Genomic DNA, 24,781 nt, shown 5'->3' on the forward strand with positions numbered 1-24,781 from the left:
GCTCAAGAGGCCAGAATTAGATGAGTGCAGATACCTGGGAGGGTTGTTGGGCTGGAGAAGATTACAGGGCCATACAGGGACTTGAAAACAAGGATGAGAATTTTAAAATCAAGATGTTGCTTGACCAGAAGCCAACGTAGGTCAGCAAGCGCAGAGTGACAGGCAGATGGCACTTGGTGCAAGTTAAGACATGGGCAGAGTTTTGGATGACCTCAGGTTTATGAAGGGTAGAATGTGGAAACCAGCCAGGAGTGCATTGGAATAGTCAATAGCCTAATGGTAATGAAGGCAGGAATGAGATTTTTAGCAGCAGAGCTAAGACAGAGGTGAAGCCAGGCAATGTTACAAGGGTGAAACTAGCAGACAAATCTCATAGCTTTCTGTTGTATACACCTCTATTCATTTCTGGGCCCAGGTGAAGAGGTAGATCTAAGTATTTAGGTCATAACTGTTCTGACAGCATTGCCAGTGGCTGTAAAGTCCATTCTAATTATTTAAGATTTTAAATATGAATATATATTACGAACATTTGGTACAGTATGAGAGGAAACAGCTACATGACATCTGGCCAGTGCAAATGCTGGAAAATATCAGACCCTACTCTCAGACCCTATTCACTTTCTCTGTCAAATAGCAGTACTGCATCTATGGATTCAGAAGATGTTTGATAAGGTGTCACAAAAGAGGAAGATGGCACAGAAGGAAATGAAATCCAAAAAGTTAACCATCAAACAAGAAAGGATTAAAGCCTTTTCTCAGGTTGGAGTTAGTCATAGAGTCATAGAGGTCTACAGCACAGAAAAAGGTCCTTCGGCCCATCGAGTCTGCACCAGTCAAACAAGTACCTAACTATTCTAATCCCATTTCCCAGCATTAGGCCCATAGCCTTGTATGCCATGGCATCGGAAGTGCACATCCAAATACTTCTTAAATATTATGAGGGTTGCTTCCTCTACCACCCTTTCAGGCCGTGAGTTCCAAATTCCCACCACCCTCTAGGTGAAAAAAAATTCTTCCTCACATCCCCTCTAAACCTCCTGCCCCTTATCTTAAAGCTATGCCCCCTGGTTATTGATCCCTCCACCAAGGGGAAAAGTTCCTTCCTGTCTACCCTATCGATGCCCCTCATAATTTTATACACCTCAATCATGTCCCCCCTCAATCTCCTCTGCTCCAGGGAAAATAACCCCAGTCTATCCAATCTCTCCTCATAACTAAAACTCTCCAGCCCAGGCAACATCCTGGTAAATCTCCTCTGCATGAGTTTGATGTAGATTAACCTAGGGATCAGTTGTAGGTTCATTTTTGTTCTCCATGCATACAGATATTTTGTATTCTATTAGGAAGCATAAATGTAAATTTATCAATAATAGAAATGTATGGATTTTGGCAAACAGACCACAAAAGAAAATATAATCAAGTTACAGACCAATGATAAATGTAATTGAATGCAGAAAAAAGTGAGAGGTAGTACATTTTACAAAGAAAAACAAGGAGTGGAAACAAACAGTCAATGGAAAGATACTAAATAATGTGGATGAACAGAGAGACCCAAGGGTTCACATACAAAACTCAAAATGCACTCCTGACTGCCTTCCCTTTTGTATATGGTGCTGTATAAATACATGTTGCTGTTCTTCATATATCAACGACAGCCTTCCAATTTTGTAAGATGGACAGGCAGCAAATCAAATTATTTAGGTATGATGTAGCTTCATATGCTACACTTTTGCTGATGGCTGAAGAGATCAATCCACGAGAGGCAGGTTCTGTCACCAGTCCCACGCATGAAGTGGTTATAAGGTGTCGTTGTGTGTTGGTGCCTATTACTAAACTGATGTAGCCACTGATGGCCATTGCGCACAGGCGATGTCGTCATTTTCCTGTCATCAGCTAGTGTCTCCCAAGTACGAGAATTGAAGTTTAGGGCCTCCATGTTACACTTGCAAGAGTCCTTGAAGCAGAGCTATGGGTATCCTGCTGTTGTATTATTATAATGATATAATACCTTCAGCTTATTTACTATACAAGACACAAGGAACCAATCACTCACAGGAGATTGGGTAAACACACTGAGTTCATTTATTAAGACTTTGCACATGAGAACAGTTCTACATAGGTATAAAGCTTGAAGGCACCAGAGATGTGTGTCTGTGCTCTGCTCAAAGCAAAAGTGAAATGAAGACTGGATCACATGATATATTTCCCTTCTAGTGATGTTGTGCTGATCTCTTAAAGGTATATTATCCCTCTTTCTTTTTAAAGATATTTCCCCCTTCCAAAGAAATATAATTATTTACAGTACATGTTCATTTTTAGTTACCATCACATAAGTGCATAGAATTGTTGGGTCTGGGAGTCTCTAAAGTGTAAAGGTAACCTGCTGGTGCACCCAAATCTTGTAATGGTAACCTTGTCTAGAGGTTTGTTTAATTGCTCACAGTGGGGTTGTCATCCTTGAAGTTGTTCCTGGTTGCACCTTGTCCTAGATGCAATGACTGTACAATGGTTGGGGAGCTGGAATGGATCTGATTCGTCCTTGGTTATGCCTCATCACTGCACCTTTGTGTTTAATGACTTCATAGGACTTGGGTTCAGAACAAACCTTTGTCACCTTGGTTGTTTGCCACGTACCTTTTGTGGGATCTTGGATGTGAACATGTTGTCTTACTGTAAACTTGGCAATTCTGTGTCTGCATTTTTATTGTGTACATCAGTCTTCTTCTCTTGTTTTGAAAGTTGTTCTCTGGTTTCTGAGACAGTAGTATTGGGAAGAATAGGTAAAATTGGTACACACTGGTTTACCAAATATGAGCTCTGCCGGTGATGGAATAGTTACACTTAAAGGCACCGCTCTCAGATGTAACATTGCAATGTGTGTAGATCGTGTTTGGTCTGTCTACATTTGAGAATCAAGGATTTCACAGTGCAAATCATTCATTCAGCTAGGCAATTAGATCTAGGGTAATGAGAAGTAGTATAATTGTTATTCCACTTTTCACACATATCTTGAAATGGCTTGCCAATAAGTTGCAGATCGTTACCCTTAATGATCTCTCTAGGCACTCCAAATAAACTGAAATAGCACTTAGAGTGTGCACGACAATTGTGCTTGACATATTGCGCAATTTTTGAATAATGGGGTGCTTGGTAAAGTAGTCAACAATGACAATGAAGTCAGTGCCATAGACATGAAAGAGGTCAGATGCATCTTTGGCCGAAGGATGGGTCGGAACTTCATGTGGAATCAATGGGTGTGTGTGTTAATTTGGCATAAGCTCTTGACATGTCTTGAACTTCTTAATGATGACTTCAATGTAATTTTTCATACCGTCTTTCTTCCAAGTATTCTCACCTGATCTATGCCCAAATGTGAGGGAGGAAGTTGTTGAAGAATATCAGATTGCAAAGTTTCTGGTGTGATGACCTGCTGGCCTTTAAAAATTACTTCCTGGGAGTTGCCCAGTTCATCCCGATAAAGCCAAAATGGTCTCACGTGTTTGTGGATATGCTGTACTGAATCAGGTCATCCTTCGATGATGGTTTTCCACAGTTTCTGTAGTGTAGAATCTTTTGTCATTTCTTCCTGTAGCTGCTGGCATCTGCATTGTGCAAAACATACCAGATCAATTGATGGACTTGCATTCTCCTGCAAGTGTAATGTTGCAGCTCCCTTGAAACTTTCTGGATATTTCGATGTTAGGCCATGAACTGAGGTGATAGGGGAGTTTGAGGTTGATCTGCCTGGCGATGTCTGACTAATTTTATAAATTGTTACTAGTGTGAGGTCATGACATGCCGGTAGATCAGGAAATCGCTGGGCCTTTATTTTCCTTGACATGGAACATCTGTGACACCTAGGAGGATTGAATGTACTTGCATTCCAGGACTATGAATCCTACATATGTAAAGTTTCATAGTAGTAGGTTTCTTCATGGCCTTCCACGTTTCTGGATGCATGTTTTTTAGAACTTGGCAGATGTAGTGTATTGGCACTTGCACTCTTGGCTGATAATAGATAATGAATAGTTACGAACGTTCTTAGGGCAGATAATAAGAAACTTGGCAAACACTTTGGATGGTGTGGTGGCATCCAAATTTGCTACAAGACTAACGGTGTGAAACGCATTCAACACTCGTCTCTGCGTGCATGTCGTCGTAATTTTCTAGTTTATCAATCACCTCATGTATATGTTTCTGACGGGATACCAAATGGTCCTTATTATTGCTTGAATGTATCCATTGTGTACGGTCTGTTTGGACCGGTGCACAGCTCTTTGTAGCTGCACCAGCCTTTGCTCTATTGCCGAATTGATGAAAAGCTGGGCACTTCATTGATGCATGCAGAAGACCATACCTTCCACATGTTTTATGTTTGGGTGTTCTACTAAGTATGTTAACAATTGGGGTTGTACTAGGACCTGTAAACTTTGTCGACCTGCGCGGATCACTTCATATTTACATCCATCCCCAAGTAGCTCATCAATGCTATACATTTTGGGCTCGTCTAGTAGATGTTTCTGGAATGCTTCCATGGGAGTGGACATTTCGGTCTGCTAGCTCTGCGTTTGAAAAATCACAGTATGAACCCTTTTCTTGGCATCTGCTGATGAAGTGGTCTACGGATTCTGTAGGCTGTTGTTGAAATGACATGACTCTAGTTGATGAATACAAACTATAACCTGATTCTGAATTGGTCTTCCAACGTAGTCCATATCTTTTGGGAATCCTTTAGCTCTTTGTTTGTTAACCCTGATATGTTCAGTCTGTGTAGACCTTCATTGCCAATTGCCAAGTGAATTTTTATGGCTTGCTTGTCTAGTTCATACATACCTGAAATCAAGAAACCATAGCTCTGTCAGCTGTTTAAACATTTTGAATTCGGATAGGAGGTCAGCTAAATCCCAATTCAAACTGGGGAAATTTGTGGACAATATCCCTGCGACCTTCCTTCTTCTGTAGTACCTGGGATGAGTGTTGCTGTAGCTGCTTTTGCGCGCTTTTCCAAAGCTCCGCCTACAAAGACGGGTTGTGCTGGGAACTCACCATGGAGTAATGGCGTCTTTGCTTTTTATTCAATTTATTGTTCAGCAACTCCTGAAGCCACCTGTTATAATCGCAACCTTCTCTGGCCCAATTTTTGATTGTTTGACTCTCCCTCACTTGCTACCAATCCAGCCCACACACTGGTCACTCGCCTTTCCCGACTGAGCTAACCCGGTGCGTTGTCCCACTCACGGGACTGACAGGCTAAGTGCTGCAATCTCACCATGAGGGACCCATCTGCTTACCAGCTCTTTATTTGTGTCTTCAAAGCTTTTCTTTACAGTCAGGATGCTGTGTTTGCAATACGCTCCAATGCTGCAACTTTGTTGTGGTCTGACCACATTTTCCTTCTAGTGATGTTATGGTTATATCCCTTAAAGGCATATTACAATTCCTATTGGTCACCTGGCTCTGCCTACCTTGCCATACAGAAAATCTTTAAATATGTGACAGCCTTCCATCCTGTGAATGTACCCAAGCCAGAAAAATAGCCTCTGGATGATAAGTACCAATATACTTGGGAGCTTTGCCTTTGAGATGATGCTGCATTCCTGATTTTGTCCTTCCCAGGTGCCTAAGAATGCATCACAAACAGTGAAGATGAAAGTTGTTGCGCACCCTTTCTTGATAGCTGTAAGTCTCCCATGTTTCACAACCATACAACGGTGCTGAGAGTTCAGGCCTCATAAGCCCACATCTTAGCCCTCAGAGTCAGCAGGATATGGAATTCCATGCATGTTTTGTGAGTTGGCCAAAGATGGTAGCTGCTTTCTCTATGTGTGTATTGAGTTCAGCATCTGGAGACAGATTGGAAAACTGCCATTGTAATGCCCTTATTCAAAAAAGGGAGGGAGACAAAAAACAGGTAACTATAGGCCAGTCAGCTTAACATCTGTCATTTGGAAAATGTTGGAGTCTACTATAAAGGATGTAATAGCAGAGCATTCAGAAATGCATAATATAATCAAGCAGAGTCAGCATGGCTTCATGAAGGGGAAATCATGCCTGACAAATTTATTAGAATTCTTTGAGGAGGTAATAAGCAGGATAGATAAAGGGGAACCAGTAGATGTAATATTTGGATTTCCAAAAGGCATTTGATAAAGGTACCGCACATAAGGCTACTTAATAAGATAAGAGCCCATGCTGCTGGGGGTAGTATATTAAATTGGATAGAGGATTGGCTTACTAATAGAAGACAGAGAGTTGGGATAAGGGGGGCATTTTCAGGATGGCAACCTGTAACTAGTGGAGTGCCACAGGGATCAATGCTGGGGCTACAATTATTTACTATATATATTAATGACTTAGATGAGGGAAGTGAATGTACTGCCACCAAGTTTGCAGATGACACAAAAAAATAGGTGGGAAGGCAAGTGGCGAGGATGACATAAAGAGTCTACAGAGGGATATAGACAGGTTAAGTGAGTGGGCAAAAACTTGGCAGATGGAATATAATGTGGGAAAATGTGAGGTTATGCATTTTGGCAGGAATAATTGAGGAGCTGAATATTATTTAAATGGAGAAAGACTGCAGAAAGCTGCAGGACAGAGGGATTTGTGAGTCCTTGTGCATGAATCACAAAAAGCTAACATACAAGTTCAACAGGTAACAGGGAAGGCAAATGGAATGTTGGCCTTTATTTCAAAGGGAATGGAATATAAAAATAAAGAAGTCTTGCTGAAACTATACAAGGCACTAGTTAGACCACACCTAGAATACTGTGAGCAGTTTTGGTCCCCTTGTCTAAAAAAAGATATACTGGCATAGAAGGCAGTCCAGAGAAGGTTCACTAGGTTGATCCCGGGTATGGAGGGATTTTCTTGTGAGGAGAGGTTGAGTAGATTGGGCATGTACTCATTGGAGTTCAGAAAAATGAGAGGCAACCTTATTGAAACATAAGATTCTTAGGGGGCTTGACAGGGGAGATGCTGAGAGGTTGTTTCCCCTTGTGGGAGAGTCTAGGACCAGAGGGCATAATCTCAGAGTAAGGGGTCGCCCACTTAAAATGGAGATGAGGAGGAATTTCTTCTCTCAGAGGGTTGTGAACCTGTGGCATTCTTTACTGCAGAGGGCTGTAGAGGCTGGGTCGTTAAATGTATTCAAAGCTGACACAGGCAGATTTTTAATCAGTAAGTGAATCAAGGGTTATGGGGAAAAGGCAGGCAAGTGGAGTTGAGGATTATCAGATCAGCCATGATCTTAGTGAATGGTGGAGGAGGCTCAATGGGCTGGATGGCCTACTTCTGTTCCTACGTCTTATGGTCTTATTGTCTGCCACTGTGGACTCAAGGTAGCAGAATTTGCCAGCTGTTTCCAGTGGGGTGTTATTTATTGTGATTAGATGTGAGCAGTGTATTTCAGGTGTTTTTTGATTTCCCTAATATTCCTTGTTTGCTGTAACCCATCAAATTTAAAGAAATCCAGTAAGAGGCATGCACTGGAAAACAATCACTACAGCAACAAAACAAAAGGAGCAGTCCAGATTTATGAACTCTACCCGAAAAGTTACCACCTCCTTTACTAATCATTTCAAATGATCAAGCTTAATGCATTGCAGTTGCACTGCATCCATTCAGGAATTTTATTGGTGGCTCATTAGACATGCATTTTAGGTTGCTAATGATGCTTTCACAGATTCCTGTAAGAAACAGCAGTGCCAGACAGCAAATCAATTATTGTGTATGCAGCTTGAAGCTGGAGAGTTTGTGAGGTCAGAACTTACCAGCCCCTCTACATTCAATCCCCCCGAAACCACCCCCCACCCAAGGAAAGCACTTTCTTCTTTATGGAATACAATGGGCAATGATCCATGGCCCCCAGAGAAAAATACAATAAAACTGACTAACATGGTCCACTATATAATTCATTCATGCAATTTCTGGCATTTTGTACAGCACCTTGCAAACCTATCACCTCCACCGCCTACAAGGACATGGGCAGCAGATGGATGGGAACACTGATCTTCAATTTAAGTTAGAACCGACCTGACATGGAAATATATTGCTGTTCCTTGATCATCATGGGGTCAAAATCCTGGAAATTCCCTAACCACACTACAGGAGTGGCTTCTCCACACGTATGCTCCAGTTCAATAAGAAAGCCCATCTCCACTTTTTCCAAGTACAACTAGAGATGGGCAATAAATGCCCAGATCCCCAGAATATTGCTTTTAAAAATCATCCAAATTCGTTAATGAAATTATTGCCTTTGATGAGTCCCAGGTATCCATTCAACTTTACATAATTGAAAAAAAATTGACCTAATAGACAACCAGTGGTTAAATCAGGAACTTGAATGGTCACCAATTTAGAGGTTTCTCTTTCACTTGTCTTTAACATTAATCTACATATGATTCATACCTAATTAAGCAGTGGACTTCTAAACACCTTAACAGTGACCAACACCAATATTACAATATAAGCAAAGAAGAGTCAAGTTAAAGTCCACAGTTCTGAATGAATTGTAGTTTTGAGTCACACACTCTTTTTCCAACAAAAATGAATTAACTTCAAGAACTTTGTTTAAGGTGGGGTATTACAAAACAGATTGCTTCAAATGTTTAGCATTACATTTCTAAATTTTTTAGGGTGCATTTTATGCTCTTCCAGGTGAAGGATGTTAGTGCTTGGGAGTGGAACACTTTTGCCACCCAGCATCAACATTAAACACAGCCAGTTATACTGAAAAGCTCTCTTCACTCAATCTTAAATCATCATCCTCAAACTATGGTATTGTGGATTTTTGCACTTACCACAACAACCATCTCTCTGACCTCCCAGAGTGAGTACAAACTTTGTATCATTTAGTGCCAGCTTTGAACTATAGGTTTGCACCAATTAAGGATTAGACTGACACAGCTCACACTCGTTAGGTACAGGACCCAGCAGATAGAAAAGCATTTCATCCCAACAATTTGGATGGATTCAAAGCCAGACTGTAGATTATGGAAAGATCAGCATCTTATCCATTGCACCAACTAAACCATCAAGCGTAAGAGAGGCATAGATTTCATGTTCCTCCCATGAAGGGTTAGATGTCATGAGCAGAAAGTCATAAAAGCTACCAGTATGTTTATTCAGTCATTGTAAGCTTTAATTCATCCTTAACTTGCTTTTCTTCTTTAACGGAGAGTTAAACCTGCAGTACTCAAATACCTAATACAGGCCACTTGTAAATCATTGTGATGATTCCTTAGTGCTATGCTCTTAACCTCACCCATATCACCCTGAATCCCTGCACTGAGTGGTTTGCAGGATTAAATTCAGAACATGTATGAGTGGTATATGAATGAAGTTGGATTCTCCAGCAATTTTTTCTTCTTACCTCGGATTGCCTCGTCGGGAGTGATGAAATTCAGCCTCTGTGGAAGGCCTTTTAGGGGATGCTCTCCCTTCTTGTATTAAATCAAGTAGAGGTGATCAGATCACAGATCAAGCACTAGCTGGTGTTAATGGAGGTGTATGCAAGCTAAGCCATTTCTTCTCTTGAGTAAAATGCCTAGCAGAAGAAATTGTGATGGTGGGAGGGGTTGGGAAAATACAAATAGAAAGTGTTTCACAGTCTAAATTTATTAGGATTTGAGATTTGTGCTGACATATTGAAAAGAGTTGCAATGTATCTGAACAAATCAGTAGCTGGCTCAAATTAATTTTTAACTGAACTGTTAGCATAGGAGGCAAAACAGCTCATCAACATGGGGTAGAATTGCAATAAGAATCCCAGCATTGTCATTATTGCAGACTGGGTTTGTTTTTGGTAGTTTTGTAATATATAAATTTTCAATTTGTGCAATTTCCCAGCAGAATTATGCATTAGATAAAATTGCTTCAAATGTTATGTAACAGTCTGAGTCACTGAGGCTGACGTGCACTGCATCATCAATTAGTACTACTCACGCAATGTCGATATATTTAAAGGAAACTTAACTTAACCATCACATTTTAAACAATAATTTACCTTTATTTTCTGCTTCTTGTGCAATTATGAAGCGTTTAAAGAAAATGAAGGAACTTAGAGAGGAAGACCAAAGACGCAGTGAAGAGAGAGGTTTTTCGGAGGCTTTTGAGGGTAAAACCAGATGAAGCAGGAGATTGTGGATTGGGAAGACATCCCAACACGAAGGCAATAATATTGAAAGATTAGCCTTCAATGGTGGAGCAGGGGAATGGAGGAAAAAAAACAATAATCCAAAGAAATGGAAGGTGAAGTTTGGGAAGCATGGCTGGGGAATATACAAAGAGGGTGGGATAAAAGCTGGAACAGATTGAAATCTATGAGGAAGATCTTGAATTCAATTTGCTGAGGCAGAGGGTTGGCAGGGAGGCAATGTAACTGGGCAACAATAAAATGATCTGACATTTAACCTTGTATTAAATGGTTATGTGAAAAGGTATAACAAATAATAGTCATTTAAATGTCACATGATTGTTCTATTTTTCACCTTAAGTACACATGTTAATATATAGATATTTTATAAATGCAAAATATACATTCAATTCTTAATTGCTCTTAGACATCTCAGTAGTTTCACATTTCACTGTTGAGACATAGATAACAGAAATCATAAGGAAAGTGAGACAGTGTTTTGTTTATTTTAATAGTGGGTATTTTACGGAAGTGTCAGGGGTCTTGCCTGCTGGCTGGAGAGCTTGCAGGAGACCTTCTTTGCCTCCGCTGGGAATGTTTGCTGGTATTAAGTGCCACTCAGAAGTGCCACTTCTCTGGAATCAAGGACCCTGGGGGTGGGAAATCCTGCTCACTGAGGGCTGCCATCTAACAGAGGCTGGCAGCTCTTCTGCACAGGAGCATTAAAGGCTGCTTCTGGAATGACATCCCCCCGGAGGTCCAGGATCAAGGGAGTAACCCAGACCAGAGGTGAGTTATGGCAGGAGTGGCATCAAGGGCCCACCTTTCCGACTCAGATTCCTTGATCAGGCACTGAGTTCCTTTCAACAAGGGAACCCCCAGCCCCGGGGGGGACCACATACAGCCAGCACGGGCTTACTTGTTGTGCTCTCCGAGTGGCGAGAAACCCGCCCACCACTGGGTTAATACCAGCAGTAGTGGGATGAGGTCCTTAAGCGGTCATTAATTGCCCACTTAAGGGCCTTAATTGGTGGCTGGGTGGGAACCCAACCACGGGCCTTCCCACCCTGGACTTAATTTTGGCGGAAGTGGGAAGGCAGTGGGGTGCTTGCGTACCACCCTCCTGCCTGAATGAATGCCCTCCCCGCTTCCAAGTACACCACAAGAGAGGGCATAAAATTCCACCCACTGGTTTCACAGCATCTGGTCTTATCCATTGCAAGTCCTCTGTGATAATCAATAACATTTAAAAGAAAATACTTCTATAAATTTCATATTTACTTTAATGGTGAGACTAGGGTGAATCCAAAATGTGGGAGACTGAGGGAGGACATTGATAATGCTTGCCTGTGACATTTCCCACTTTGGCTTTTCAGTGTTCAGTGCTGTTCAGCAGTTTTAATAAAAAATACAAGTTCAATTTGTTTCCATATAACCAGGCTATATTAAACTAGCACCTAATGAAAGTCTCCCAACACATTCAAAAGAATACTGAGTGGATACACGCTGACACGTTTTGCAACAGTTATCGGGAAGGGAGAAATGGGGTGTGAACATAAATATAAATGATCAGTGTGGGAGTGAAAAAAAACTCGTTAAATATACACAGCTCACTCCCTTATCCAAGTGCTGTTCTAGCATCTAATCTGGCTATTTTCATCCTTTTACAAGATATTCTATTAACCCACCCAAGTGAGCAAGTTTGGGTCAGGTGGTATGTAAAAATAAATGAAAGCCAACGCCAACCCACCTCCAACTTGATTTTAATAGAAGCAGGAAGGGAGGGTGGGGTTGGGGAGGGGAATGGGGAATGGGAAACCAACCCACTTACAGGAGGCTGTTTGTTCCTTTAAATATTATAATGAAACTGTGACTCATATTTTACCACCTTTTAAAATTTTACTTGGCAGCTATATAGACGCAAGGACTGCTGGATCCAGGAAGTAGGTGCCCTTTCAATTAACAGCTGGACCAGTTTACTTACTTCACCCATCTCCTTTGATTAGACACATCGCTTCCAATCCCAACCAGCACTGATTCTTCTAATCTTCTCCCCCATGAGGGTCCTCCCATCTCCTCCTGACTCTTCCCATCTTTCCTAGGCCCTTCTGATCTCGCCCCCTTCTGGTCACTCCCATCACTGACCATTCTGATCTCCTCCCTCCAAGGCTCTTCCAACCTCTCCCGACCTCAAGACACTTCCAATCTTCTCCCCAAATCTTCAAATCTCTCCCAGCATTGATCCTTCCAATCTCCCACCCCAGCCCAAGGCTCGTCTAATTTCCTCCAACTCTTCCGATCTCCCCTACCACAGGCTCTTCTGATCTTCTCCACCGAGACCTCAGATCCCTGTCTCCCTCTTTCCTCTCCACTCCTCATCTTTGGCCTGGTGCTGACGGCCTGTCAGCCCAATAGCCATCCTCTTAACCTGGCTGGCTGTGGCCGACAACTGAGCCAAAGATGTTAGTCAGGACCTGCTATTCAATTCAGAAGGGAGTGAGGGAAACCCTGGTTTCCAGACCCCAAATAGCTTCCCTGCCTCCAGGCTAGTATTGGAGCCTGTCTCTTCACTCTTTGTTAAATTGAAAATGTATCCAGTTCCCCATTCCGTTCCTGCAGTCAAAATTCACTGTCCTAATTGGCAGTGCCTTCTGCAATTCAGCAATTTTCAAATATGAAGAAGTTATTTTTCAAGCTAGGGAGATAAAAAGCCTTGGGAATATTTTGTTCAAACTACTGCTTCACTTTATAAGAGGAAATATCAACCCAGGGGAATTCTGATGTTTTTATTCAAACTATCTCAATTTTCTTTTTTGCATGCCAGGCGATTCTAGCGATGAGGAATTTCCCAGAGTGGTTTTCCGGTAAATTAAGTTCAGATTAGTCTGAAACATACCCTGGAGCCACCCGGTTCTGGGAAACCATGTTTCTGACTGGGGATCCTGCAATCCCAGCCTGTCTTCCAGAGTGGATCTCAGGTTGGCTTGAAGGAAAAACCAGTTCCAAATTTTCAAATCAGAGTAAAAATCAATAATACTGGCACCAGCAATACTGGAGTTCCATTTTAAGGTATACACAACCAGTTCAGACAATTTTACTGGTACCCTTCATTTCCAAGTTTTACTGGTTTTTCCCTTCTGTCAGTGACACTGCTGGGACAGTCAAAAAAAGGCATCAGGGAGATGTCCTTACTTCAACATGCTGATAAATAGTTGCTCTAAAAATATTACCAAAGTTCTTCATGAGATAATATAATCTATGAGGAAATAGGGGAATCATTTCAAACTAAACGTACTACCCCTCCATATTTCACCCTTTACATTTGGCCTGTAACTTCTTTGCTCTATTGTGTCCTTCTGCCCTGTTTTTCACAATTTCCACATCCACATTATCAATTTCCTTCATTAAATTAAAAACTTTGGATCATATCCATCCTTAATCTGTTTCACAATGAGATTCATTTAGCTTTTATGACCGTTCATCATAACTCAGTGATCTAAAGCCTGTAATGGTTTTGGTACTTTTCTCTGATTCCTTCCATTGTATATTTTCGAAAATGCAGTGATTGTCATTTATCCACAGCACACCACAAGGGATCTCACAAGCGTTTTGTACAATTTATTTTGTTTTCTTCTCCAGAAGATAATAACTAATGATTGAACAGTTGAGATCTCAGCACCTCACCTAATGGCTAATCTTCATCTTCAAACCTTGAGAGTGAGTGTCAACCATCATGGTTAGATTCCCTCTTCACCAAATCAATGCACCAATAGCAATCCCACTGGCCAGTAATCATAAGCAGGTTGACTTTTCCCTTAGCCCAGCAACACTCCAGTTCTAGTGTTAGCCTGACAACCTGAGCACATCAGCTGGGATCTTTCCAGATTTATACCCATATTTATCCATTGAACTATCAATAAAACAGCTTCAAATAAATGACGCTTTTGTTGCCCAACATTGGCTGGTCTACTTTGCAATACCTGAATTGGACTACACAAGGCAGGGAAACACAGGAGCCCTCAGTTTATTTTTGTACTCATGTAGTTCCTCTAAGTTACAGGCCTAAGGCCTGTTCAGGACGCCTCTTCCAAATTAGATACTCCTGAGTGCAGCAGGTGTTAGGCCTGCTGTGTTAGCCCACTCATCAAAAAGCAAGTACATTTTTAAAATGCAGCCAGGAAGAGATGCTGGCCGTGATCAGTTCCCCTTTGGTTTCCCCTCACCACCTCCGCCCAGGATTTAGTTAGGGGCCTTCGTCTCTGAAAACAATGAGCCTACAGCAATAATAGCAAAAGGAATGCCTATAATTGATGCAGGTGCACCAGGGTTAGTCACAGATACGGGGACCAGGATTTCTGCCTCTCCAACCGCATGTTAGTTGGCTATCCAGCCATCTATTAATGCTTATACATCAACTAGGGAAACATTTATCTGCGGAGAACATAGAAAACCAGCATGGCATAGAAGGGATAAGAATGGGCACAAAACATACACACAACAATAAAATGACAGTAATTCACTTTTAATATATCTTACAGGGAAAAAGTTTCCTCCCATCGGGGGTTGGGGGGGGGGTGTTGTGTGTGGGTGGGTGGGGGGGGGGGTGTTGTGTGTGGGTGGGTGGGGGTGGGCGCGAACCCAATGGGCGCCCCCCCGATCAGGTGCGTGCTGCCATTTTACATGGGCGGGCCAATTAAGGCCCGTCCAACGTGACGCACACCCGGAAGCGCTGTGCGCCCCCTGTGCAGGCGGGGAGGATTCCCTGAGCTGAGGCCTGTGCAGAGCACAGAGATCAGTTTAAGCTCTGGAATATTTAATAAAGGTGAAAAAAAAATTTAAGGACGTGTCCCCTCATGTGAAACTGTCACATGAGCTGGGACATGTCCATTAACTTTTTCACAAAATTTTATTTAAATAATAAACCCTTCATGAAACCTCATCCTGCCCGTGGATGAGGTTTGACGAAAAATGCGAAGGCCGCCTGGGCTTTTTGCCTGCCGCCAACCTTAAGGTTAGACGGGCAACATTCTTAACTTTAATTACTTCGTTAGTGGCCTTAATAGGCCTTTGACAGTTCAGCGGGCGCACAGCCAACTCAGCTGCGCACCCATTGAACTGAAAATCTAAATGACGCACAGTGATGTCGGGATGCCCGCCCATTGTTGGAGATGTTGTTCTTTGGATGAAGCATTTAGTCAAGGCCCTATCTGCCTGTTTATAAAAATTCCATGAGATCTTTCAAAAAAAATCTATGAGTTCTGCTCGTTCCCTGGCCCACATTTCTCCCTCAGCTATCAAAATGGATTAATTGGTTGTACAAACACTTGAATTAGGAGCAGGAGTAGGCCACTCAGTCCCTCAAACCTGCGCTGCCATTCAATAAGATCATGGTTGATCTGATTGTAATCTCCTGCGTACCCCCAATAACAAGTTCACCCCATTGTTTATCAAGAATCTATCTACCTCTGCCTTAAAAATATTTAAAGACTCTGCTTCCACTGCCTTTCGAAGAAGGGAGTTCCAAAGACTGATTATCCTCTGAGGGAAAACATTTCTCCTCATCTCTCTTCAGTGAGTGACCCCTTATTTTTAAACAAACAGTCACCCCTAGTTCTAGATGCTCCCACAAAAGGAAAGATCCTTTCCACATCCACCCTGTCAAGACCCCTCAGGATCTTGTAGGTTTCAATCAAATCGCCTCTTACTCTTCCAAACTCCAGCAGACACAAGCCTAGCCTATTCAGCCTTTCCTCATAAGACAACCTTCCCATTCCTGGTATTAGTCTAGTAAACCTTCTCTAAACTGCTTCTAACACGCTAACATCCCTCCTTAAATAAGGAGACCAATACTGCACACAGTACTCCAGATCTGGTCTCACCAATGTTCTGTACAACTGAAACATGACCTCCCTACTTTTATATTCAATTCCCCATGCAATAAATGATAACATTCTATTAGCTTCCTTAATTACTTGATGTACCTGCAAACTAACCTTTTGTGAGATATGCACTAGGATACCCAGATCCCTCTGCATCTCAGAGCTTTGCAATCTCCCACCATCTAGGTAATATGCTTCTTATTTATTCTTCCTGCCAAAACGGTCAATTCACATTTGTCCACATTATACTCCATTTGCCGGATCTTTGCCGACTCACTTAACCTATGTCCCTTTGTAGCCTCCTTATGTCCTCTTCACAACTTACTTTCCTACCTATCTTTGTGTCATCAGCAAATTTAGCAACCATACCTTCAGTCAAGTCATTCATCTTAAGTGTCACCCGGCTGCGTGTAAATTGGCTGCTGCATCTGCCTATGTAACTGCACTTCAAAAATATAACTCCTGTGAAACATTTTGAAGAGTTTCTCAGACATGAAATGGAGCCATATAAATAGAGATCCGATTGGTGCACAGAGATCTTTCCCAGTCCAATCCATGCGTTCATAAATGGAAGTTTTTTTTCCCCATTTATTTTTACTGTCCTCGGGAAAGAATATCAATATTAATCGCAGCTGCAGAATGTAGTGTGAGGTAATTGCTATAACCATAAAAAACTGAATTTATTTCTCCCTTTTTGGCCTTTCTTGGAGAGGTAAGCATCCTCAGAGCAGTGATCACTTTAATCTGATGGCTCTTTCTTTTGACATTACATCCATTTTCACTTAGATCTACAGTTTTCTAAAAATTAGCAGCAATAAGAATGTTAGGCTGGTAATTAGCAAAGTGTTGGTTCAGTCCAGTTACATGTCTGATTACTTTGCCAATCTATAATGAATTGGACTATGATGGCATTCAGTTCCAGTATGGACAGTCTCACAGAAAATTAAAAGCTCTCTGGAAGGAGCCCTGAAACGACCTTACTAGCTGGAAGTTTCCTTGCACCTTTGACCAATTCAGAGAGAAGAATTTCAAATTGATCCTTCCAGATATTCAAGCAATGGGAATGGAAGGGATCGGTCCCTGGAGCTCAAAGCTTTCGAAACAGTGCCTGAGTTTTAAATGAAATGAGGCCCTACTGTTAGTGTAAATCTACTGTTGAAGGCCCTAAATTTTCCTCCTGTGCTCAGAATATTATGGCATTAATATTTAACTGTACGTTCCTAATACCTTATTCATATTCTTCTTCCAATGATTTGCATCATATATTTTCATTGATATGAAAAAATTCTTCCCATCATCCTTCATACCAAACCAGGAAGTGAAAGCAGAGGTGCTAGAAACTTAGGCCTTGACAGAAATTTAGTCGAAGCCCTGATCGTTTATATTTGCACCAAGGGAGTGAAACAAATAAAGCTCCCTATTTGCAGGTGTAGTGAATACAAAGTCAGACTGAGGTATTTCCGTTAAATTATATTTTCTATGTTGGTGATCCTTAATTTTTGAAATAGTGAGCATGTCTGTATCAACATTTCCTTTTTCACATAAGTTGCCAGTGCCTATTTTTTGTTTCACATTTGATAGAAGCTATCATGTTAGATGAAATGAAAAATAACAGAACCCAAATGTATGTAATTGTTACATTTTACAATCATAATTGAACCATATGAAGAGTTTTGATTTAATCAGTGCACTTCTCTGGCATGTGATAGTACACATCATAAATTATCTGGTAACCAAAACTCATATCGTGGCAGAATAATATTCTGACTTGAATCATGCAAGTTAATTGTATCTGACTTTACTTAAGAACCTACAAAAGGAAAGAAAGTCTTGCATTTATACAGCACCTCTCACAACCTCAGGAAGTTCCAAAGTGTTTTACCATCAATGAAGTGCTTTGGAAATGTAGTCACAGTTGTAGTGCCTGGAGTTTCTCTTCATTGTTGAGATGGATGAACTGAATTTGTTTGCACGTTCAACCCTGTCTGAGCTAACAGAGACCAACTGAACCGGAAAAGAATCAAAACTCTATCATCTCAGTTTACCACATCAAAATAAAGATGAAGAAAATCGAAATAGGAACAAGGTACTTGAAAAGTGTTATTATTTTCCTGAGCAAAGTAGGCAAAACCGTGGGGTGGAATCATCTCAGATTTGCACAAAGTGCAGGTGCACTCAGGGAAAAAAAGGATATTTTACCTGCCGGCTGCAATGGCGAGTTTTTGCGCTGCATCGTCCCATTCCTTAGCCTCATTAATAATACATACACGGGAAACACTCCTGATCGCTGGCAGGGTGGGCTTGGATTTGCCCGCCAGGCTGTGACCTCAGCCCTTTCTCACTCCGGGTGCCACATTTAAAGCACCCCAGAGCGCAGCCTACTTCATGTCTACAGACCAGGACTGCTCCATGCGACAGGCAGCCCCATAAGCAAAGAAGACGGCAGCCCCCAAATTTTGGGGTGCCTGCTGGACGCAGTGGAAGGCCGCCACGATGTCCTCTATCCTCGCTCTGGCCACAGGAGGTCCTCCAGAGTCACCAGTCCAGCCTGGGGGGCAGTGGCAGTGGCGGTCAGTGCCAATGGAGCACAGGGGAGGCCAGCCATCCAGTGCTGGAGGAGGATGAATGGCCTCATCCGTTCTGCGAGGGTAAGTCAACCACCTCATCACTCTCAACTCCCACACTCACAAACCCATCACACATCCACAGGGAATTTAGGATGCTATATTGCCTTCCTGGTGCCAGGGTCAAGGATGTCACTGAATAGCTGCAGAGCACCATGAGAGGGGTGGGGTGGGGTGGGGGGAGGGGGGGGGGGTGGCGAAGGATCAAAAGCCAGTGGTCATGGTCCACGTCAGCACCAACGACATACATAGAAAGAAGGATGTGGTCCCCGTCAGAATTTAGAGATATAAGTAGGAAATTAGCAAGCAGGACCTCAAAAGTGGTAAGCTCCAGATTACTCCCAGTACTACACGCAAGTGAGCATAGAAATAGGAGGATAGAGCAGATGAATCCATGGCTGGAGAGATGGTGCAGGAGGGAGGGCCTTAGATTTTTGGGACATTGGGATCAGTTCGAGGAGAGATGGGACTTGTACAGGCTAGACAATGGGACCAATTTCCTAGCAGGGCAATTGGCTAGCGCTATTTGGCAGGGTTTAAACTGACTTGGCAGGGGTGTGGGGACCAGGATGTAGTACCAGAAAGGAATACCATGGTGCAAAGAATATTGGGGGAGACAGATAGTACTAGAGTAGGAAATATTAGGCCCGTTTAGTGTAAAGGAGGGAAAGTAATAAAGTCTAAATTAGAGTTACAGTGCATGCATGTGAACATGCAGATTGTGGTGAATAAGATTGGTGAATTGCAGATAGTCATGTGAAAGATGATTTCAGAGACCTGACTCAAAAAAATGGCAGGACAGGGTATTATTCCTGGATACAAGATGTTTAAGAAAGATAGGAAAGGAGGAAAGGTGGAAGTATTAATTAAGGAAAACATTGAAGTGCTGTAGAGAGAGGATGTCCCAGAGTGGTCAAAAACAGAATCTACCTGGCTACAGCTAAAGAACAAAAAAAGTGCAATTACATTGCTCAGTGTAGTCTATAGATCACCAACTAGTGGGAAAGATGTTGAGGAACAAATTTGCAAGAAAATTACAAAGAAGGGCAAGAATTATAGAGCAGTTATAATGTGGGACTTTAATTATCCAAATATAGACTGGGATAGTAGTACTGTAAAGGACAGAGAGGGGCAGAAGTTCCTAGAGAAGTTCCAGGAGAATTTTCTACATCAGTGTGTTTCCAATCCAATGAGAAAGGAGATATTGCTGGACCTGATTCTCAGGAATGAGGTGGACCAGTTGATCAAGTGTCAGTTGGGGAACATTTAGGGGACAGTGATCGTTGTATCAAAAGGTTTATGTTGGCTATGGAAAAAGGACAAGGAGAAAACCAGAACAAAAATAATTAACTTAGTAAAAGCCAACTTCAAAAGGGTAAGAATGAACCTGGCCCAGATAAATAGGAATCAAAGATTAGCAGACAAAACTGTAACTTAACAAAGAAAAGATAGTTCGAATGCAGTCAAGGTATAATCCCTTGGAGGGGAAAGGTAGGCCAAACAAATCCAGAGCTTTCTGGATGGTGAAAGCGATTATGATGATTAGAGAAAGTGTGCTTATGACAAATGTCAGCTGTATAATACAACTGAGAACCAGACTGAATATAGAAGGTTCAGAGGGGAATTGAAAAAGCAAATAAGAGAAGCAAAGAGAGCTTATGGGAAGAGACTGGCAACAAACATAAAAGGGAATCCAAAAGTCTTCAAAAAGGCATATAAATAGTAAAAGGATGGTAAGAGGAGTGGAGCCAATTATGAGCAGAGAAGACGATTTATGCCTGAAGACAGGGGGCATATCCAATCTGATATCTATTATCCAATAATAGGTAATAAATGAATTCTTTGCATCTGTCTTTATCAAGGACAAAGGTGCTGCCCAAATCATGATGAAAGAGGAAGTAGTTCAGGTATTTGAAGGACTTAAAATTGGCAAGGAGGTGGTCTTGGATGGACTGTCTGTACTTAAAGTTGCTAAGGCACCAGGGCCGGATGAGGTGCATCCAAGAATACTGAGGGAAGTAAGAGTAGAAACTGCGGAGGCACTGGCCATGATTTTCCAATCTTGCTTAGACTCAGGAGTGGCAGAAGAGGACTGGAGAATTTCAAATATTACATCCTTGTTCAAAAAAGGGCATAAAGAAAAGCCCAGGAACTAGAGGTCACTCAGTTTATCCTCGGGGTGGGGGAACGTTTAGAAGCAATAATTCAAGACAAAGTTAATAGTCACTTAGCCAAATGCGCATTAAATAAGGAAAGCCAGAATGAATTTGTTCAGGGAAAATCGTGTTTAATTAATTTGCTTAAGTTTTTGATAAGGTGACAGAGAGGGTCGATGAGGGTAATGCTAATGTAGTGTACATGGACTTCCAGAAGGCATTTGATAAAGTGCCGTACAACAGACTTGTAAGTGAAATAAAAGGGACAGTAGCAATAGGAATACAAAAGTGGCTGAGTGACAGGAAACAAAGAGTAGTGGTGATCAGCTATTTTTCAGACTGGAGGAAGGTTTATAGTGGAGTTCCTTGGTATACAGGGCATAATTTAAAAACTGGTGTATGATACAAAACTTGGAGGTGTAGTAAACCATGAGGAGGGTAGTATAGGACTTCAAAAGGTCATAGACAGGTTGGTGGAATGGGTGGACAAGTGGGAGATGAAATTCAATGCAGAGAAGTGTCAAGTGATTAATTTTGGTAGGAAGAATATAAAATAAATGGTACAATTCTAAAGAGGGTGGAGGAGCAGAAGGACCTGGGTGTATATATATGCATAAATCATTGGAAGTACTGGCAGGACAGGTTGAGAAAGCTGTTAATAAATCATACAGCATCCTGGGCTTTATCAATAGGAGCATAGAGTACAAAAGCAAGGAAGTTTTGTCAAACCTGTATAAAATGCTGGTTTGGTCTCATCTGGAGGATTGTGTCCAGTTCTGGGCACCACACTTTAGGGAGGATGTGAAGGCATTAGAGATGGTGCAGAAAAAATTCATAAGAATGATTCCAGGAATGAGGAACTTCTAATATGTGTAGATTGAAGACATTGGGAATGTTCATCTTGGAGAAGAGAAGGTAGAGAAGAGATTTGATAGAGGTATTCAAAATTATGAGGGTTCTGGACAGAGTAGATAAGGATAAATTGTTCCCTTTGGTGCAAGGATTGAGAACTAGAGGGCACAGATTTAAGATAATTGGCAAAAGAAACGGTGACACGAGGAAATATTTTTTCACACAGCGAGTGATTAGGACCTGGAGTGCACTGCCTGAGAGTGAACACAAGAAATAGGAGTTGGAGTAGACCACATGGCGCGTTAAGCTTGCTCCACCATTCAACACGATCATGGCTGACCTTAGGCTTGAACTCTGTTTTCCCATCCACTCCCATATCCCTTAATTCCCTGAGAGACCAAAAATCTGTCTATGCCAACCTTAAATGTATTCAACGATGGAGCATTCAAAACCCTCTTTGGTAGAGAATTCCAAAGGTTCACAACCCTTTGAATGAAGCCATTTCTCCTTACCTCAGTCCTAAGTGATTGGCCCTTAACCCTGTGTTTTAGATTCCCCATCCATTGAAACAATCTCTCAGCATCTACCCTTTCAGACCCCCATCAGAGTTTTGTAGGTTTCAATGAGATCGTCTCTCATTCTTCTAAACTCCAGAGAGAGGATAAGTCCAATTTACTCAGCCTCTCATTATAGATGAATGTGGTGGAGGCAGGGTCAAATGAGGCTTTCAAAAGGAATTTGGATCATGATCTGAAAAGGGAAGATTTGCAGGGCTATGGGGTAAAGGCAGGGAGTGGTACTAGGTGAACTGCTGCTTCAGGAGGGGTAGACAATGGGCTCGGCCGAAACCATGCTATGATTTTACGTGGATTAGCCAGTGGTCCTTACAGATGGCAAGCTTGACTTAATCCATGAAAATCTATGACAGAGATTGGTGCCACATCATTGGATAAACTTTAGGGGCAAGTAAAATGCAGTGCTTAGACTCTTCATAAAGGCAAGGAGAATACTGTTACATGCAGAATGTTGATAATAATTAGAGCTGCCTACTGCAGTTGTAGGTATTTCAATATTATGCAAGTACTAAAATAAACTTCTCATGTATATTGTATTAGGAATTGAGAGGAATTTGATTATATCAGGGTCTTTCTTTTTACACAATAAAGTCTTATATAGAGATGTTTGCAGAAAAGATACTTGCAGATATCTGACCTTGCTATAGGCAAGCCCCATTTAAAATTTGGTTATAAAATATATGAACAGGTGGATCATTGCAATCCCAAAGAGTGGCACCATGGAGTGTTGCAGTCAGAGCCACTGATCTCAACTGTACTATTGCAAAAGGCACCAAATAAAACCAAAAGGCGAAGACATCAAGAAAGCTGTGAAAGAGGCCAGCTTAATACAGATGTAGTTAGCAGGTGCACAGGAGAAAAAAAAAATTCTTTTGCTTGGCACGTCAGTGCATAGCTCTGGGAGACCAAGTGACGAACTATGGATCAAATGGAAATTTTGCACCATCAAAAACAATAGAGATCTAAAAATAATGGCTTAGCATGAATGATCATATTAAACGATTGTCAAAGTGTGACAAATGACTCACACTCAACTTTTTTCTTAAGTAGTCTTCAAAGAGAAAAGGATGACGACTACAATTTAACAAAAAGCTTCAAAATAATTATTATTGACTTAACATCATTGCATTTTTTTCAGTTAATTGCTCTTGATCTATTTTTAATAGATCATCAAGGGAACTGGCTGGTCGATGTTAGTGACTCAGACAACGGGAAGGAGTTCATTAGCACAGATAGCTGAAATGACAAAATTGCTGAATCACCCTGTTTATAACTGATTTTAAATGGTGTACAATCACAGTAAATTCTCCCAATGAGGTCCCACGATGATCACACCAGTGCTCACTGCTTTTATTTTAAGAAAGCACAGATGTGGGTGGGAAAAAAAAAGGAATTTAAAAGTAAATAATAATTTTATTGGTTGTATTATTAACTGTACTTATGATGACAATTGCCCATTAAATATCACAGAATCATTACGGTGCAGGAGGCCATTCAGTCCATCGTGTCTGCACCAGCTGTCTGGGTGAACATGATGACTCAGTGTTTTTTACTCATTCATGGGATTATGGGCATCGCTGGCTAGGCCAGCATTTAGTGCTATTTTCCTGCTTTTTTCCCCCCATAACCCTGCACATTATTTCTATTTAAATAACCATCTAATGCTCTCTTGAATGCCTCGATTGAACCTGCCTCCACCACACTTCCAGGCAGTGCATTCCAGACCCGAACCACTCACTTTGTGAACAAGTTTTTCTTTTGCAAATCACTTTAAATCTGTGCCCTCTCATTCTCGATCCTTTTATGAGCGGGGACAGTTTCCCATATCTATTCTGTCCAGCCCCCTTGTGATTTTGAATACCTCTACCAAATCTCCTCCCAGCCTTCTCCTCTCCAAGGAGAACAGACCCGACCTCTCCAATCTATCTTCATAACTGAAGTTTCCCATTTCTGGAACAATTTCTGTAAATCTCTTCTGCACTCTCTCCAATGTGTTCCCCTTCTTTTCCTAAAGTGTGGCACCCAGAACTGTACACAATACTCCGGCTGAGGTCTAATTAGTGTCCTATACAATTTCAGCATTGCACTTCTCCATACACTAATACTCTGTGCCCCTATTAATAAAGCCCAGAATGCTATATGCATTATTAGCTGCACTCTCCACCTGCCCTGTCACCTTTAATATAAGTTTGAAATAACTTTCTAATGTATTTTATTATGTAAGCTTTCTTACTAACTGAAGAAAACTATATTTTCATTTGTTTTGTGCAGGGATTTGAATGTTTTTCTACAAGAATGCATTGATATATTATGTGGAGTTGATGCTTAGCTTTGTCTTAGAGAACACATTGGTACTTTGAGGCTTGTTGGTAAAGACTGTCTTGTACATCCTGTGAACAGAACATTAGTTGGAGGTTGAAATAATTTGATGGTGATGCTCAGGATTCAGCTGGATCTGGAAAGATGATCACAAAAGATTTTAGAATCTTGTATGATTGGCTCATCACATTTCGTGGGTCACTGGGAAGGATTTATTAGTTTTTGTCCCCATTCCAACACA

General features: G+C 41.5%; 1 protein-coding gene across 2 annotated transcripts in view; it reads right to left on the reverse strand.

Annotated features, from left to right (window-relative positions):
- The window catches only part of hs3st1l1 (heparan sulfate (glucosamine) 3-O-sulfotransferase 1-like1), a 145,130-nt gene that overhangs the window by 112,461 nt on the left and 7,888 nt on the right, over nt 1–24,781 (reverse strand). Inside the window, exon 1 of one of the 2 annotated variants that reach the window (XM_078565272.1) lies at nt 9,374–9,528. The exons of the other annotated variant lie outside the window; for it this stretch is intronic. The gene's annotated coding sequence lies outside the window, so the exon portion shown is untranslated. Of the gene's footprint in view, nt 1–9,373; nt 9,529–24,781 lie in introns of those variants that run through there. 2 annotated transcript variants of the gene reach the window in all.

Source organism: Cetorhinus maximus, chromosome 20 (genome assembly GCF_964194155.1).
Source record: "Cetorhinus maximus chromosome 20, sCetMax3.hap1.1, whole genome shotgun sequence".
Classification (NCBI taxonomy): domain Eukaryota; kingdom Metazoa; phylum Chordata; class Chondrichthyes; order Lamniformes; family Cetorhinidae; genus Cetorhinus; species Cetorhinus maximus.